This window comes from Hordeum vulgare, chromosome 2H (assembly GCF_904849725.1).
Source record: "Hordeum vulgare subsp. vulgare chromosome 2H, MorexV3_pseudomolecules_assembly, whole genome shotgun sequence".
Taxonomy (NCBI): Eukaryota; Viridiplantae; Streptophyta; class Magnoliopsida; order Poales; family Poaceae; genus Hordeum; species Hordeum vulgare.
Window position 1 is genome coordinate 607,055,699 of NC_058519.1, and position 18,793 is coordinate 607,074,491.

Consider the following 18,793-nt stretch of genomic DNA (forward strand, 5'->3'; position numbering starts at 1 on the left):
GGTATCTGGGGAAATGGTCATCTTGCCTGAGATCCCGCTTGGAAGAAGAATGACTTCGTGAAGCAGACGAACCAACGTAGTCGAACGGTTCCTCACTTTCCGACACGCTTGCGGAACTCTATCGGAACGGAGCAAACCGGAAACAAACATCAACAGAGATATTCACCACACGATGCACAACATGATGCACAACCTAATATGATGCACGATCAGTTCAATGATGCAAGGGATGGCATGACAATTCACCTCACGCAAACTCTACACATTAAATGAAGCTCGATATGCAACGGGTTGCATATCGACGAAACTCCACGTTTAATTATTAGTTCACTCCCGATTATTTAACATGCAATATTAAATGTTGTTAACATGGCAAGGGGTGAGCGATGATCCTACATGACATCCTAGTCGGGTAACACGCGAAACATAGATCGGAGCTACGGCAGAAGAAACATGCAACACACGATTATATGCCATGAATGCGTTATGCATGCAAGTTCAACCACGGCAAGAAGGGAGAGAAGCAGGTGTCGCCAGGACGAGCGAAAGGGAAACTGTGTCGGCAAGACGGAAACGATGCCACGGCAACGTACCTATCCCGATACTCAATGAGATATCGGTGCCACGATCTGGAAGCGTGTGCGGGAACGCTAAATAAGAATGCGGTGATCCCGTATATCGGGTTCCATGTGTCGGGGCACAACAAAAGTGAGACAACGTGCTACGGCAACATATGACGCAAAACATACATTCATACATCACATGCACACGGTCACGACAATGTTCCACCGGTATACCTTCGAGGCGTGCAATTCGGAGGGGTTCGGTTCGGTGAAGGGGAACAATGGTCGTCGAGGAAGTCGTGGAAGTAGTCGTACTCGTCTTGTCGACGGTAGTCGTTCTCTCGGCGTCATGGTTCACGGTCTTCGGCGTCCGTAGTCGAACTCGTTTCCAAGGTCGTCGGGGATGTCGTTGTACTCGCGAATTTGTCGAGACTCACGGCAGGCGGGGATGGTGCACGCGGCGACGCCAACCAGCGACAGCGGCAACACGACTACAACAGCTACGACATCGCTAGCATCTATCAGCAAGCCTAGCAACTAGCAACTACACCTAGCAGCAAACACTAAGCTCGACAACAGCTACTAGCAAGCGACGACAACATCATCTGCAGGCAAGCAGCAAAGCAAAGCTAGCAAGCTCGGCCAGCAGCAAGCACCAGCATGAGCATCTCCAAGCAGTAGCCCGCAACAGCAAAGCAAGCAAGCATCGGGCAAACATAGCAGCTCCAGCTATCAACAGCAACAGGAACACGCACACAAGCAGCAAGAGCAGCAGCGCCATGCAGGCAACAGCAACAGCAACCGTCCGCAGCCAGCACAGCGGGCAAGCAAAGCAAAACGGGATAGCAACCTCACGCAGGCAAGCCTATGCATCAGCACTAGCAGGCAGCAGCAGGATCCAACAGCTTCGGCAGCATGCAACGCAGCAGCTTAGCGCAGCAGCAACATTCACAGCAGCAGCAAATCGGCAGGGGAACGGCGGTCATGGAGAGCACGGGGACGGCGAGGCACGGGCCGACGGCGCGGCGGTACGCAGGGAACGGGGTTGAGCGCGGCGGGGAAGAGGCAAGGTCGAGGGGACCTGACGCATGGCGGCGTGCTGCAGGCGGCGAAGCGCGGGGCTGGCGGCGCGCAGGGGAGTTGCGAGGTGGCGCGACGCGGGGCGCCTGAGGGGTGCGCGAGGGGCGAGGCGAGGCCATGGCGAGGTCGGTGCGGCAAGGGGAGGGAGGAGCGGCGCTGGGGACAGAGGGGATCGAGGCAAGGGGATCGGGGACGAGCACGGGGCGGAGCTACGGCGCTCGGGAACGAGGAGATGGGGCTGGCGGGGCTGTTCGCTAGGGCAAGGGGAGTCCTGGGCCTTGGCCTGGGCCCTCCCCCTTTGGTCTTTTGTTTTCTTTTAAAACAGAAAAAAATCTTAAACAAAGAAGAACTTTTAATATAAAAAAATAAAAAAAATGCTTTTGCTCCTTTGAAAATTATACCCCAATCCATAAAATTAGATTGGGCATTTTAAACAAATAAAAATGAAACCTTTTCGAAGAGTAAAATAAAACCTTTTAAAGAATTAAAAATTAAAACCCTTTTGAAGAATAAAATAAAACCTCTTTTATTTAAAGGATAAAATAAAAGCCCTTTAAAAGAGAAAATAAAATGAGACGGTTTGAAAATAAAACGAAAGGAGAAAATAAAGAAAAACCCAAGGGGTTGCCCCCACATTTAAATAAAGGTTTTTTTTAAAAGAAGACGCTCTTTTTTTAAAAAGGGTTAAAACGGAAACTTTACACAACCCCAAAACAAAATCAAAGAGAAGAGAGGAGGGGAGTTCCTATCGCCCTAAGACTCGGAGAGCACTCGAAGCACCACATGCGACAGACGATGCAAGATGCCATGCATGATGCGACGATGCAAAATAAATGATGCAACAAATAAAACTAATCACACGACGGAAACGGAAATAAAGGGGAATCTTCTGGGGCGTCGGTCTCGGGCTGTCACAGGGTTGTAGTTCAGATGGGACTTACGACCATCACAATTAGGGTTTAGACCACATCATCTGATCTCGAGATAGATCAACTTTGTACTTTGTACTACTTCATTAGTACAACAAGATCAGGACTTAAGGTTTTACCTCCATTAAGAGGGCCCGAACCTGGGTAAACATCGTCTCCTTTGCCCCTTGTTACCCATCGATCCAAGATCCACAGTTCCGACCCCCTACTCGAGATCTGCCGATTTTGACACCGACAAGTGGGCCCTGGATGTCTGTTCCATGACCCTACCACTAGTACGTGACCCCATCATTAGCCCCTAATCCGGTTGAGGTTTATTTGGACGAGTGAACGCCGCTTCAAAGGCTTTCGGTAATGGCTTTCCCCTCTGCCAGGGCTCTGAAACATGTTGTAGAAGGGAACTCTTCGGAATGAAGGTTTGCGGAGACGATAAAATTCTTTTGGAGGCACGACGGATGGTCGGTATTTATAGGGATTTATGTCAGTGAAAATAGTTCAAGGTGGTATCTATGGGCCCCACATGGACGTGGGGCACGACCGCCCCCATGCCACGCCACATGTTTGTGTGCCGCCCTCGTGACTCGTCTTGACTCCACCGAAGCTTTCATTGTTTCTCGTTGCCCCCAAAAAATCATGCTAAATGGGCAATGTATTTTGACCTCCATAGATATTGATTTCCCATGAGACTAAAAACAAGCAAAAAATAGAAACTGACATTGAACACTACATTAATAGGCCCATAAAATGATATACTATAAAAGTATACAAAAATGATGATATAATAATATTATATAATTAAAAAATTATAGATATATTTGAGACATGTCATTGATCCCCCCCCCCCCTTCATTCGCTGCTCGGGGTGATAGAAAAAGGAGGACCATTATTGACTCGCTAGTCAAGACCAAATTTTATTTTTCAAAAAATACCTAAAGTACAAAATATCTCAAACATAATAAAAATTACATCAAGATTTTGAGACCACCAAACAACTACTACTGCCACCGAAATGAGCCGCCGATGCATCAATGTCGTCACTCCCCTATCGTAAGCCGACTTAACCTTGTCGATGACAGCCGGGAAGATGTAGTCGTCACTATTAAGTTATTGCATAGATCTGAACCATCTGACATCAAATCTGACCACGTGACAAGAAAACCTAACATCACTGCTTGAAGAAAACAACGGAAATATACACTGAACAACGTCCAGACAGATGAACCTAGAAAGAATCAAAGCGCGAAAGATAAATTCGAAGAAACGTCACCATCCGTCCTAGCGTCGTACTTACAAAGACTAAGAAACCCTAAACTTAAACTACTAACCAGAACGGAGCACCGGGATTCCCCTCCCCACCACCGGCCATCGAGCTCGAGACAGAGGAGAGACGAACCCACGGGCCTGTCAAGACCTTCTTTATTTATAAGATGCTCGAGACAGAGGAGAGACGAACCCACGGGCCTGTCAAGACCTTCTTTATTTATAAGATGATCGAGAGAGAGGAGAGACGAACCCACGGGCCTGTCGAGACCTTTATTTATGAGATGACTGACGTCACGTTTTAGTACCTGTATTTTTTCCCTTCATTTTAAACAAATACTACCGGTATTTTTACCGCCACGAATTTACCGTACTCCACCAGCCAGCTCCGTAAAACCGGAGCCACTACGCGCACCGTGCACCTGTCCATTCACCGCGGTTTACCTTCCCCGTGAGCAAAGTGCCGATTCCCAAGCGTCGCATTGATCACTCCCTCAGCCTCCCCTAGTACCAGTACCAGTACCAATACCAGTACCAGCAGAACCCAAAAGCCTAGCCCCCCGTAGCATCTTTCTCCCAGAAGCGAAAGATTTCTGCGCGCCCACGTCCCGTCGAGGCGTCCACCGCTCCTGCTTTTCTCCACACACCGCAGTCGCTCGCAGCAGCCTTTGACTGATCCGTGCGACTCCCTCCTTCCTTCCGCTTCCTCCTCGCAAATGCCGCCTGCTCGCTCCGGCGTTGGCGCGTGAGCCCGCGGCCAGGGCGCGAGAGGACGGCCGGTGATAGCTACAGCTAGTGCGACAGCCCCGGTCTCCGGCGACAAGGGGCGGCATGGATTTGGACGACGTGGTGCTCTCCTGGTCCATCCGGGACATCAACGACGACGGCCTCTACAGGGGCAGGGTACGTGCTCCATGGATCCCAGCTCCGGTGGTGTTTTTCACCGGCCCGCGCGCGGTTTCCAGTTTGAGAATCTGTGCGCGCGTACGCAGTCTCCGGGCGGGTGAAGTCGTATGCATGCATGCATGCATATGCGCGCTAGCTAGGTTTCCAGCCGTGCTTAAATCGGTGATTGATTCCGATCAAAAATAAAAATAAAATCGGTGATTGGTTAGTGGCTTCTAGTGCTGGTCACGAACTGGTTGGTTCTTGCTGCGATTTTGGTGATTCGTCGCATTTCTGATAAATCACATGTTGCTTCTCGGTGCCTTTTGTTTTTGTGAGCTGTGACTTGTGACTGATTCGTGATGGCGTCCACCGCTAGTTTCATTCGTCAAGTGTCTAATCGAGCATAATCGAGCATGTCCCATTCCAAATAATGCTGTATATAACGCGATAAATACATGTGCTTTCAAAAACGATCTTGGAGATGAGGTGTGCTAATGTGAAAGGTATACGTATACGTTGCGATGTTGTATATGTTGGTGACACAAATTATAGTTCATTTTCTGTGACAAGTTATGTCTTAACTTTTTTGCTATTATCTAACATCCTAGGTGATATGAGCAGCTTATGCGTGCTCTGTATTTATCCTTGATTGATCTTGCAGTATATGAAACTGACCACATAGCGCTGTTCTGCTGTATAGCATTATGTTTTTTTTTTCTAGAAGGTGCCAAAATTAGCTGCATGCAATTTCTGTGCTCAAGCAGTTATTAAAAGGATCTTTTGCTGGCTATAATTGTATTTTATTTAAAATCTTTTTATGTAGGTTGAGGCTATTCCCTGCAAATTCAGTTCACTTGATCACTACCTCCAGTCATATCGTGCGCCACTGATTGAAGAAACAAGGTCAGATCTATGCTCATGCCTTGAACTCATCAATGAAGCGCCCTCGTCGAAGATACTTTCCATGGGGGTAGCAGGAAAATCAGGATTATACTTCATGAATGTGGACTTCTGGGACAATGGTGCTGGCTTTTCTACTGAGGCATATACGGCGAGGAATGGTGATATATTCATTTTGTCTAGCTCGAAACCTGAATCTGCAGAGGACCTTAACCGCTACGGTGTGACATATTGCTTGGCAATGGTTAGTGAGGTTTCTTTGGATGATGAATACCACAAGGGTTTCAGAGTTAAAGTTGCAAAGGATATTGGTTTGGAAGAAGACTCGAGTAAATTCAGACATGCAATATTTCTCAGTAATATCATGACGAATTTTTGTCCAAAAGGACCCCCTGTCGAGTGAGATTGTCAAAAGAGACCATCTGCGAGTGGAAACGAGAAAAAAGACCCCCACCCCGGGTGGCGGCAGGCGCGCCAGGCGGCACGTGGCACCTGCCGCCACCGCGCGAGGCGGCCGTGGGGCCTGCCACCACCACCCCTGGCGGCCGGGGCCTGCCGCCACCGGCAGAGGCGGCCAGCGCCGGAACCCGTTCGCGCCCACTCCTGTCCGTAACCGACAAAGCCGGGTGGGCCCAGCCGCCTCGGGAGCAGGCGGCCAGGGCACTGTTTCCGCGCGGCCGACACTGTTGCTGATTGCGCTGATTTCCGCGCGGCCAGATTCCCAGGCTTATTTCCCGCTCGCACCGACGAAATAGTGGGAATTTTTCCCGCTCTCCACCGACGAAACAGTCAAAATTTACTCCTGCCAACTTGCTCCGGTTCGGACCGTGAAATCCTTTTGAACAAAAATATTGTGCAAGTTGCACGGATGGCTAAGTGCATGGGAGGCATATACTATGGATATTTTGTTGGGCCGTGGTTATCCCCCATCCCTCGAACCAAACCCAAGATATCCACGTCGGTGAAGGCGGGCGGTTTTTTCCGTGGTTTCACGGGGCTCTCATCGTCCGTCGTTATCGCGTGAAACATATGGATGTATATGGACTTATTTTAGAATGTACATATGGATGTATATGGACTTATTTTAGAATGTACATATGGATGTATATGGACTTATTTTAGAATGTACACGCGAAATTACTTTCGATTAAACTTAATCAATCACAAGTGGATGCTATTGAATCCGTGATCTCGGCTGTACGATGTAGGCATATGAACCTCTTGAAGCTTATATGGGGTCCACCAGGTACTGGAAAGACCAAAACTGTTAGTGCTCTACTATGGGCTTTGGCGTGTATGAAATGCAGAACTCTTACTTGTGCTCCTACTAATGTTGCTGTCGTTGGAGTTTGCAATCGTTTCCTTCTGAACTTGAAGGATTTCAACCAGCACATTAACGAAAATGGTTTACCTTTTTCTCTTGGAGATGTCGTGCTGTTTGGGAACAAGCAGAGAATGGACATCACCGAGGATCTTCAGGAAGTTTTCTTGGATTTTCGTGTGGACGAACTTCTTGAGTGCTTTTCTTCGTTGTCTGGATGGAATTACAGAATAGCTTCAATGGTGTCCTTTTTTGATGACTGTGCTTCACGTTACGATATGCTTCTTGAGGATGATGGGAATAGTGATCCTGTCAGCTTCCTGGACTTCACAAAGAAGCAGTTTGATGTGGCAGCAATAGCTCTTAAGAGATGCATAGTAAATTTGTGGGTTCACCTTCCCCGAAGGTGCTTTTCTGACGATAGTGTCATAAATTTATCTGCATTGCTTAATATGCTGCAAAAGTTTGGTGGCCTTCTGTGCAACATAGACTTGACCGAAGACAGCTTGAAAAGGAGCCTTGGTTGTTTGTCAACTGAAAACTCTGTTTGTGCACAACCTATATCTTCTATTGAGAAGGAACTGGATGGAGCAAGATCTACATGCCTTAAATTGCTTAAAGATCTACAACACTCACTCAGTCTACCCACTGGAGTAGACAAAAACTGGGTCCAGAGCTACTGCATGCGCAATGCTACACTTCTTTTCTGTACTACCTCCAGCTCTTATCGGTTGCATCACATGAAGATTGCACCCCTTGATGTCTTAATCGTTGACGAGGCTGCTCAAGTGCGGGAGTGTGAGTTGGTGATCCCACTACGTTTGCATTGGTTGAAGCATGTTGTTTTGGTAGGAGATGACTGTCAGCTGAGTGCAATGGTTAAAAGTAAAGTAAGTTTCGCCTTACCCTCTTTATACTATATGGTGTCATACTGTCATTCCATAGTCATCAGTTCAGTTCTCTACACTATCAACTTCTGATAATAAACTGGTGCAAATTTGTTTTTGCTATTGGCTTATCTGTATACAGCAATGCACGTTTTGTCTAACATAAAATAACAAAAAACTATTTTACCTTACAATGTTTTTTATATTGTAAATTCAGTGAAGATTTAGACTATAAACATCAAAACTGACCAAACATAGAAATATCTGCATCGGATAAGTCGGATGGATAACATGGTCAATACAACTGTTCAAATAGCTAAAAAAGAAGCTGGATTTGGTACAAGTCTTTTTGGGGTATTTGGTACTCCCTCTGGTCCTTTTTAGTCTGCATATAAGTTTTGTCCGAAGTCAAAGTATCTCTACTTTGACTAAACTTATAGAAAAAATTATGAACATTCACCATGCCAAATCAATATTGTTAGATTCATTACGAAAAGTAGTTTCATAATGTATATATTTGGTATTGTAGATATTAATATTTTTTAATATAAATTTGGTCAAACTTTGCAAAGTTTGACTTGACCGAAATCTAATACGCGGAGTAAAAAGGACCGGAGGGAGAATTTCTTTCCAGGAGATTGGTTCATGATAACTTACTTTTTGCATTTCATTTGGGAAAAAGCTAGATCTCGTCATTCTAATCATAGTTCTTACCTTTCACTGTTTATATGTAGGTATGCAAAGAAGCTGGCTTTGGTACAAGTCTTTTTGGGAGATTGGTTACACTGAAATTCGATAAACTTTTGCTGAATATACAGTATCGCATGAATCCTTGCATTAGCCTGTTTCCAAATGCTCAGTTTTATGAGAGGAAGATTTTAGATGGTTCAAATGTCCTTTCTCCTAGCTATAACAAGGATTATACAGGCCTCCCATTTGGCAGCTACACTCTTATAAATGTCATGGATGGAAGGGAAGACAAAGAGGGCACAGGAAACAGTCGACGAAACATGGTTGAAGTTGCTGTTGTTCTGCACCTCATCCAAACCATCTTCAAATGTATGTCTAAGCTGAACCCTCTTTTCTTTTAACCTTAGTATACCCCTATTCCTACCTTTATGTCCTTGGTAGTTACTATTAAATTGCTTCTGTATTAAGTGACTTTGCTGATACAACATGGCATCTTTAGAAGCTTATAGTCTTCCTTTCTTGTATTACATGTTACATAACCTTCATTGATAGAAAGGTGATCACTGCAATACTTCAACAATCCAGTTTGTTAGCTGTGTATATATTGCGATTTGTTAACTCCATCAATCTGCATTTATGAAAATTCAATTCCCTACATATATCTGTCAGCAAGTCCACTGTCATCTACTTCTCTATTTAATAGATAATGTTACATTTTTATTGAGAAAATTGAGAACACTAAGTAGATGACATGGAAGATGAAACATAGCTCTATTAGAGTTATTGGCCACCACATGTACTCACTTCTTGCTTTTTGGTATTTGTTTCGAAAAAGTTAATTGTAAGCTGATACGGAACCAACTTCAGTTTTCAGTTTTCCAAAGAAAATTCTCTTCCTAGCCTTGTGCAACATCGACCCCAAAAGACCAGTAAAGTCTTTAACAGTTTAGTTTTTTCTGCAGGTTGGAAAAGTACAGGCAAAGCACTGAGCATTGGTGTCGTCTCTCCATATAGTTCTCAAGTCGATGCAATTGGAACTAGACTTGGCAAAAAATACGACACATGCGATGGCTTTTGTGTGCGCGTCAAGTCTATTGATGGTTTTCAAGGAGAAGAGGATGATATAATAATATTATCAACGGTTAGATCCAATGGAAATGGAGTTGTTGGGTTTCTTGCTGATCACCAAAGAACAAACGTTGCTCTTACCAGAGCAAAGTGAGCATTTTTTTCCAGGACTTCGTTTGGGTACTGTTTAAAGTATGTCAGATTGATAATATAATTCATCTAATGGATGATTTATTGATGCAGGCACTGTCTTTGGATTGTTGGTAATGCTCATACACTGTACAAAAGTGGAACTGTCTGGGCAGACCTTGTTTCTGATGCTCGAAGACGTAAATGTGTTTTCAATGCCACTAATGATGCGGCCTTATGTAAGTTGGTTGTGCAAGTAAAGAAAGAGCTTGATGAACTTGAGGATCTTCTTAATGCTGATTCGTCTGTTTTCAGCAATACCAGATGGAAGGTAAGTAACATAGTGATGTTTAGTCAGTTTGACTTGACTATACTTTCATGTGCTCCCTCTATGTGTGCCTTTCTTCACTAGCGTTTTGTTAGTAGTTTAGGTTGTGCAGCTATTTTCTCTGTTGGCTGGCCTGGCTTCACCTTGGGTGGCTGCAAATTTTGCGCCATTTTGTAGCATTGTTTGGAAGCATGATTGAGAAAAAAAATTAGTTGGTTCGGTCATGTGCATCTAGTGTACTGGAATGCAAACCACATGTATGCATATTAGTCTGATATAAGACTCATACTTGTTTTCAGGGGGTACTACTGGGTTTATTGAACATATAGTTCCTTTATAACATGTGGATTTTTGTATGTTCATGAACAAATATGTCAGGGCGTACTTGTTGGAACCATCCATGTGGTTTGCTTGTCTCTGTTATGCTGTTTGTAATTAAGATTTGCCGGGACATGTGCTACTTTCCAGTATTGTATGTCTAGATTACAGACCGTATGGTATGTCTATAGATTACAGACCATCTTGTGAATCTCCTAACTTTCTCTTTAAAGAACATATCTGTTAATATATTCTTGAATTCGTTATTTTTCAGACTGTTTCTTTGTGTACTTGTTGATATATTTTTGATTCATTCTTTCTCAGACTCTATTTTTTGTACTCGTAAATTCAACAGGTCATTGTTAGCGACGAGTTTAGAAAGTCTTTCACCAAGCTAAAATCATCACAACTCAGGAGGGAAATACTCTAAAATCTTATCAAACTTGGTGATGGTTGGAGGACAACAGTTAGGAACTTAGATATACCTGGTGTTTCCCATCTTGCAAAAGTATACAAGATCAGGGACCTTTATCTTATTTGGAGTACTGACGTGGAGAAAAGTGAAGGAAGGTATATCCAGTTGATAAGAATTTGGGAGCTACTGTCACAACAACATGTTGCTAGAACCATTCAACGTCTCGAGAATCTTTTTTTCATGTACACAGATGATTACATGGATCACTGCAGAAGAGTGCAGACACTCGGGTATGTGCATTGTTCATTGTTTATTATGGCTGTATGCATCGTCCAGATGCAGAGGTCGGGGGTAATCCTCCTTTTCTAAAAAGAATGTGCATTGTTCATTGTTATTGGGCTATTCTTGGTTACTAGGATTCTTTTACCTTTGATACTTGAAAATGAATTGGCTGCTTGTCGACATTCTTCTTATTTTTTGCCTCCTTTTTTGGTGGATTGCAGTAAACTGGAGGTTCCTATGATTTGGGATGTTGAACATGATATTATACGCTATAAGAAGGATTGCAGAGTTGATGCCCAGGAAGAGCTTGATCTAGTGGATACATCATATGCTATGGAAAATTCAAAAGTTCGCGAAAGCTTCTTGCTGATGAAATTCTACTCGTTATCATCTGGAGTGGCAAAACATTTGCTGACAGCTGCTGATGGTTCTGAAATTGATATCCCTTTTGAACTGACTGATGAAGAGAAGATGATAATCCAATTCCCGCTCACTAGTTTTATACTTGGGAGGTCAGGCACCGGAAAAACCACTGTATTGACAATGAAACTGATTCAAAAAGAGCAACACTCATTGATTGCATCCCAAGGTCTAAATTTGGATGGAGCTGATTTATCTGGGGTGGATGAGAAAAATATTATGCCACTGAAGGACATAGGAGAAAGTTTTGTGAAACAAGTGTTTATAACTGTAAGCCCAAAGTTGTGTTCAGCCATAAAGAATCACATTTCCGGACTCAGAAAGTAAGTTGGTTGAACTAGCGCCCTATCTAGAAGTTTACATGTTTTTAAATATATTTAAAGTCGACAGGAATATGTGTGCAAGTTGGCTCAAGCTAAATTCTAACTGTACTCTCTCCATTTTATTGTAGTTATGACAATTTTTTATTTGCAAGCTTCAAATTTTTAGATTCTTCCTTTGTTATGCCCTTTTCAAGTGTTAGTGGTTTTATAAAACTGAATTACATTTTCTCTTTATATACTTTAATAATTATAGAAAACAATATACCTATGGGAATTAGCCCTTGTGGGTGGCTTGCACTCGCACGAATAGCCAACTGAGAGACTCTCCCTTTTTTGTTTTCGAAATTTACACTCTCTGAATAATATCCACTTTGATTGTTTTACGAGTTATAAGTTATCTCAATATTTTTTATAGGTTTGGCTCTGGTGATGTCTCTGATCAGCCTAGTATTCTTCATATGCACGACATCTTTGATGACCAGGAAGAGTTTACAGAAATACCTGACAAGTTTAGCAATCTGCCTCGTGAGCACTATCCTCTTACTATAACATATCGAAAATTCTTGATGATGCTTGATGGAACATTCCGGATATCATTTTTTGATGTTTTTTATGGTGAACTGAAGTCTAGCATTGATAGACGGCATTCAAACTCCCGGGCGATACAAAATTTTATTGAATCAAAGGAAGTTACCTATGAGAAATTTGCTGCTTCCTATTGGCCTCATTTTAATGCAGACCTGACAAAGAATCTTGATGCATCCACTGTCTTCACTGAAATAATTTCTCATATAAAGGGTAGATATCAAGCAAGCAACCCTTATATTGGCAAGCTTGGAAGACAAGATTATCTGATGCTCTCAAATAAAAGATCTTCATCTCTGAACAGTGAGAAGAGAGATAGGATTTATAATATTTTCAATACTTATGAGAGTATGAAATCCACTGCCAGAGAGTTTGATTTGTCAGATTTTGTCAATAGTCTTCACATCAGTCTTGTATCCGAGGGCTACAGTGGAGATCTGGTAGATTTTGTATACATAGATGAGGTGCAGGATCTAACCATGACACAGATTGCACTTCTTAAGTATGTCTGTAGGAATTTTAAGGAAGGCTTCCTTTTTGCTGGTGACACTGCACAGACTATAGCAAGGGGTATCGATTTCAGGTTTGAAGATATCCGTTCACTTTTCTATACTGCATTTCTCTCAGAAACCGAGGCGTTTAATCAGGGCCTTCAACATGGAAAACAAGTCCAGATCTCTGATATGTTCCAACTTAGTCAAAATTTCCGCACACATTGTGGGATCCTTCACATGGCACAAAGTATCATGAGCCTTCTTTACTTCTTTTTCCCGACAAGTGTTGACAAGCTTAATCCAGAGACTGGACTTGTATATGGAGAAGCACCCGTGCTGCTGGAGTCTGATAATGATGAAAGTGCAATTATGACTATATTTGCAGAAATCAAAAGTAAGCATGGTAACACGCAAGGGTTTGGTGCCGAGCAAGTCATATTAGTTCGTGATGATGCTACCAAAAAACAAATTGTTGATCTTGTTGGCAAACAGGCTCTTGTTTTGACTATCGTTGAATGCAAGGGCCTTGAGTTCCAGGTATGAGCATCTAAATTCACTATCTGTGTTCATTTTGCAAAAACAATTAATTGTAAAATTCCATGTTTCAACTTTTAAGATTTTGAGTATTCTTACTGACTATAAAGGCATGGTGTAGGATGTGCTGCTGTACAACTTTTTCGGCTCATCGCCTTTGAAGAACAAATGGAGAGTGCTGTACAGCTACATGAAAGATAAATTAATTATAGCACAATCTGAGGAGATCTCTCATCCGGATTTCGACAGAAGCAAACATCATCTTCTCTGCTCAGAGCTGAAGCAACTCTATGTTGCAATCACACGCACAAGGCAAAGACTTTGGATATGTGAGAATACAGATGATTACTGTCGACCAATGTTTGACTATTGGAAAAAGTTGTGTCTTGTAGAGGTTAGATTACTTGATCCTTCCCTCATTCAAGCAATGCAGACAGGAAGCAGTACTGATGATTGGACACTACGGGGAACCAAGGTTAGTGATCTTTAAGCCAGTTTACCTTGCCATGCATTATACGTTTGGACCTTTTTATTTTCATGAAATTCACGGGCCCTTTTTTTGTCTGACAATTGGCCTATGCACCTAAATTCTGTTTAGAGGTGTAATTGTGCATACACACTTTCAATTTTATGTTGTTATTCCATATCTGAAAAGGCTGGTCTATCCACATAGTACAGGAAACAATTTTACTGTACTGTAACTGTGCATTCGTTTTTTCTTATAGTTATTCAATTAGGGGCAATTTGAAATGGCTATTATGTGTTTCGAAAAAGCTGGTGATGCATACAGAGAGAAGTGGGCGAGGGCAGCCGGACTTGTAGCAATCGCTGAACGTGTCACGTCCTCAAATTTGGAGAATGGCAAGGCTCCAATGCAAAAAGTATCGGAAATCTACGAGTCCATAGGCATGCATGAGAAAGATGCTACCTGTTATATCAAATTAGGCGACTACAAAAAAGCAGGTCTGCTCACTCTCCACATATAGTTTTCAAGCTGTATCCACTACTTCTGAGATTTATCATTGCATATCGTTTTTTAGTAAGTTGTTCCTGAAGAGTGACTGTACATGTGAACACCTTTAATTTTTTAAACATTTATGCATGTATGCATGTTTTTTATCTTTCATATGGATAGTCTATACATCACACTAAGCATTATTTTCCTTTCGATTCCCTAGGTATGGTCTATATGCAAAAATGTGGTCCTTCCAGGCTTGAGGATGCAGGTGATTGTTTTGCTATGACTGAGTGTTGGTCAGAGGCAGCTGAAATGTTCTTCAAAGCTAAATGTTACACCAAGTGTTTATCAATGTGCTCGAAAGGAAAACTATACAATCTTGGCTTGCAGTTCCTGCAACAGTTGGAGGAGGAACATTTGCTTGAGAATCCAAAATCGTTGGAGGTTTTTGCTATTAGAAAGGTGTATCTTGAAAGTTGTGCTCAACATTATTCCGACCGTGGTGACATAAAGCATATGATGCCTTTTGTTAGGGCATTCAGTGATATGGATCATGTACGGGCATTCTTGAAGTCCAAGAATTTTCTTGAAGAACTGTTTAGCTTAGAGGTGGATAGAGGTCATTTCCTTGAAGCTGCCGGAATAGCAAAGCATAAAGGACATATCATACGGGAGGTAGACATGCTTGAGAAGGCATATCAGATTGAGGATGCAACGGGGCTTCTCCTCCTCCATATCATTGCAGATTCCTTTTGGTCTTCAAATAGTAGAGGGTGGCCTCCCAAAAGTTATCCAGAGAAGGAACAGTTGCTTGTAAGAACCAAAGAAATGGCAAAAAAGGTCTCCGAGGACTTCTATTGCTTTGTTTGCCTGCAAGCTGATGCACTGTCAGATATGAACAAGTCTCTTGCCAGTTTAAATTGCACTTTTCTTGACGGCAGAAGATCTGTAAACTTGTTTGCTGAATTCATTGCTTCGCGTTCAATTCTTCATCTTCATCTTCAGTCTCAAGTCTCTGGATACAATTTGGAATTAGGGCCAGGATCTGAAGATAAAAGTAGCTGTAATGCTATGGTGGCCTGTAACCAGATATCACCTGAAACCCTAGCGTATGCCTGGAATCACTGGAAGTCAATTATAATCAAAGTACTATCTCATCTTCGCCATACTGATGGTCCAGAATTAAATGAGTATGAAGACCTTTGCACTAAGTACTTTGGGTTGAGGAAAGATGGTGAAGATGGCCGATATGTTGTGCTAAACATGAACTCATGTTGGCTCTCGAACGCAAGCAGAAATTCTTTGCAGCAAGATGGCAACAGATGTTGGCTGGATGTCCTTCAGTATCATTCATGTGCCCAGTCTTTCTTGATGAATGAGTTGTCTTCTGTTGGATTAACTGTACTTAAGAAGTTGGAGTCCATTGCTCGAATTTCTCCAAAGCCAGCATCTTCATATTCCTTGGTAAGAACCATCCTTATTGTAAAGGAGATTGCTAACTTTCTGGAAGAACCAGAGTTCAGTATGCCGAAAATTACAATGAAGTTAAGAAGCTTCTCTGTTCTCTGGGAGCGACGCTTCTTTGAGTTAAATTTTCTTGTCTGGAGAGATGGGGCAAGGAGGAGCCTCTTGCATATACTTGACTCACCAGCTTCATATGGTTTGTTTGCTGATTCCCTTGGTGCAAATCTTCAACCAACAAATAGAAAATTGACTCATGGTTCGATTGCTGATTCCCTTGGTGCAAATATTCAACCAACAAATAGAAAATTGACTTATGGGCATATTGGGAGGACAACCATACTTCTGCTCCATGCAGCACGATTGGACGATGCACTAATTTCAAGGCTGCCACAGTACCTAGACAACGGTTCTGGGTGGGCAGATTTTTATCGATGTTTGAAGAGATTTCTTGATACTGGTGTCGATACCTCCTTGATCTCGAACTTCAGGCTTGCTCTTGATTTTACCTTCAATAGGGTGGTCTGGAGGGATGAACTGGACTACATATCCCCAATATGCTATGTGGGTCTGATGGAGTGCCTTGGTTTTTTGTCTTCAGCACACCTGCTACAGAAAGGTTGTGTGTACTTCACGAAATCTCAGTTGGTCAATATGCTGGAGTGCCGCACCAGCAAGGTTTACCTTGAAACCTGCCTGGCAAGACCAGATTACGATCTTGATCATACGATATTTGAATCAGGCCGTTTCATATTTCAGACAATTATGAATATCTTGACAGACAAGAAAATGCTTTGGGAGTGGGTCCGGAGGACTTCAACTCAGGAGACTGCTTCAACTCCTAGTAGTTCATATACTGAAGTCCTCCTGAAACTAGTGGTCACACTTTATCCACTGATCCTAACTCCTGATCTGGGGATTTCCTATTCTATGGTCACAAATACTCTTCTGGAGCATAGAGTCTTCGAGGATTTACCTCGGGAGTTCTCTCAGAAGATTAATGCTTTGAAAATGAGGCATCACACACCAAGAAACATCATAAGAGTGGTTGCTGATGCACTTGCTGCAATCGGAGATCGTATGGTCGTTATGGGTTCGCCCAAAGGCCCAGCAATCTGTGAGAACATAAATGCTGATATGATTAGCAAGGAGGATTTGTATGATGTTCCGAAGATAATGGCTATTCTTTATCCTGAAGAAGCAAGTTCTGTAAAGCAAGAAGCTACACTGCCAGAAAAATCTGATGGCAACAAATTGTGCAATGTTGCTGGAAACGTTCCTAAGGCTGTACATGATACCAAGGCGGAGAGTACTGGAGAGATAGATTTAACCGATGAGAGTACTGCCTTCTGGGAGATGGTTGAAACTTTTCAGGTCAACAAGGAAGGCCAGGTGACATTCACATGTTACAATGCTTGTTTTGATATTGTTTACTTTGCCCCTTTGCTTCGCAGCTGCCAAGTGATTCTAAAAGCTAATCTTCTGCAGAAAGATGCAAGGTTCATTATTCAATTCCTTAGGAGTGCCGTTCCATGGCTGGCTGATGCAGAATTGCGGGAAGAGGTCAGGCACATCTGCAGTGAATTCGAAGAACTTTCTGCCAGGTACGCAAATTCTAAATTAGTCCAGCTCTAAATTTCTTAATTGTGTTACAGATAGACAGGTAAGAGTAACATCTTGTAAAACATTACTCTGGTGATACTGAATTCTTGTGAAAATTTGCCATTTGCGCAGTACGGAGAAGACAGCTTGCCTGACTGTGGAGGATCTATACTCAATGTGGCAAGATGGCGAGAACAAACTGCAGACGATCGTCAGCTTCCTGCGCTCCGCAAGGACGTCGACAATAGAAGATGGCACAAGGAACGATGCCGCAGCCGTCGTCCAGCCTCAAAATGACGGGGCAGATGGGCCGGCCGGATGTTTGGGCAACGTGGCGGAATCGGTGAAGGAAGAAGCGGCCACAAAGAAGTGGGCTCAGAAGAAGAACAAGAAGAAACCGAAGAAACCCAAAGGCCGTGGCAAGAAGTGAGCCGCTGTATGAGTGTAGGCTGTAGCTGTAGCTGTCGCCCATGGTGCAGTTGCCCACCTGCAAACCGTTGGCTGGATTGGAGAAACTTGTTTCGTATTACCCGTCACTGTGATGTTTTGGTTGGATGCATGCTGCCTTGGATGTTTTGCAACTGACTGTGCATAAGTGTGGCGTCATTGGCTAGATTGGATGTTTTGAAAGGGGATTCCGTGAACGTCATCGGCGACGGGGCGATAGCCGGAGAAGCAGATTGAGGTGGGGTTGAGAGTGTTTGAAGAAAATGAGATTCTTCATTCAATGATGACAGGGATCTGCCATTTTATACAACGGGAGGAGACGCGATCATCCAAAGGGATGTGTCGGTTCCAAGAAGAAAAGAGAGAGAACCGTCGTTGCGGGAGGAACCGCTTGACGGTTGGGAAGGGGAGATTTTCCCCTAATTACATAATTAGTTTTAACACTCCCCCTAATCTATACTTGACCATGTGGAGTTATCTTCATGATTGTTCGGGAAGCTTTATCATCTCAAAAACTCTTCTTCAAAAGTTTTTCATAAAGACTTTGATGTGAACCTGAAATGTAAACTCACAAAGAGATAGCACAATGTGATGTTATTTGAACAAGGATATCTCAAGAAGAAACTCCCCCTCTTGCCTGCAAGTCTCTAAGTCGTCGCATACCAATTCCGTGAACATATTTCTGGAATGTTGAGTTTGGTAGAGACTTAGTAAACAAATCAGCAAGGCTGTCACATGATTTGACTTGCAGAATGCTTATTTCCCCGCTTTTCTGAAGATTGTGGGGGAAAAACCATTTAGGAGAAATATGCTTAGTGATATTGCTCTTGATATATCCTGTCTGCAACTGTGCAACACATGCCGCATTATCCCCATAGATAATGGTGGGTGATTCAATAGAACCAATTCCA

The 18,793-nt window shown here is 43.1% G+C and overlaps 1 pseudogene; it reads left to right on the forward strand.

The window, feature by feature from the left end:
- The first annotated feature begins 4,437 nt into the window (after positions 1-4,437).
- On the forward strand, positions 4,438-18,461 carry LOC123428736 (annotated as a pseudogene).
- Positions 18,462-18,793: the final 332 nt, after the last annotated feature.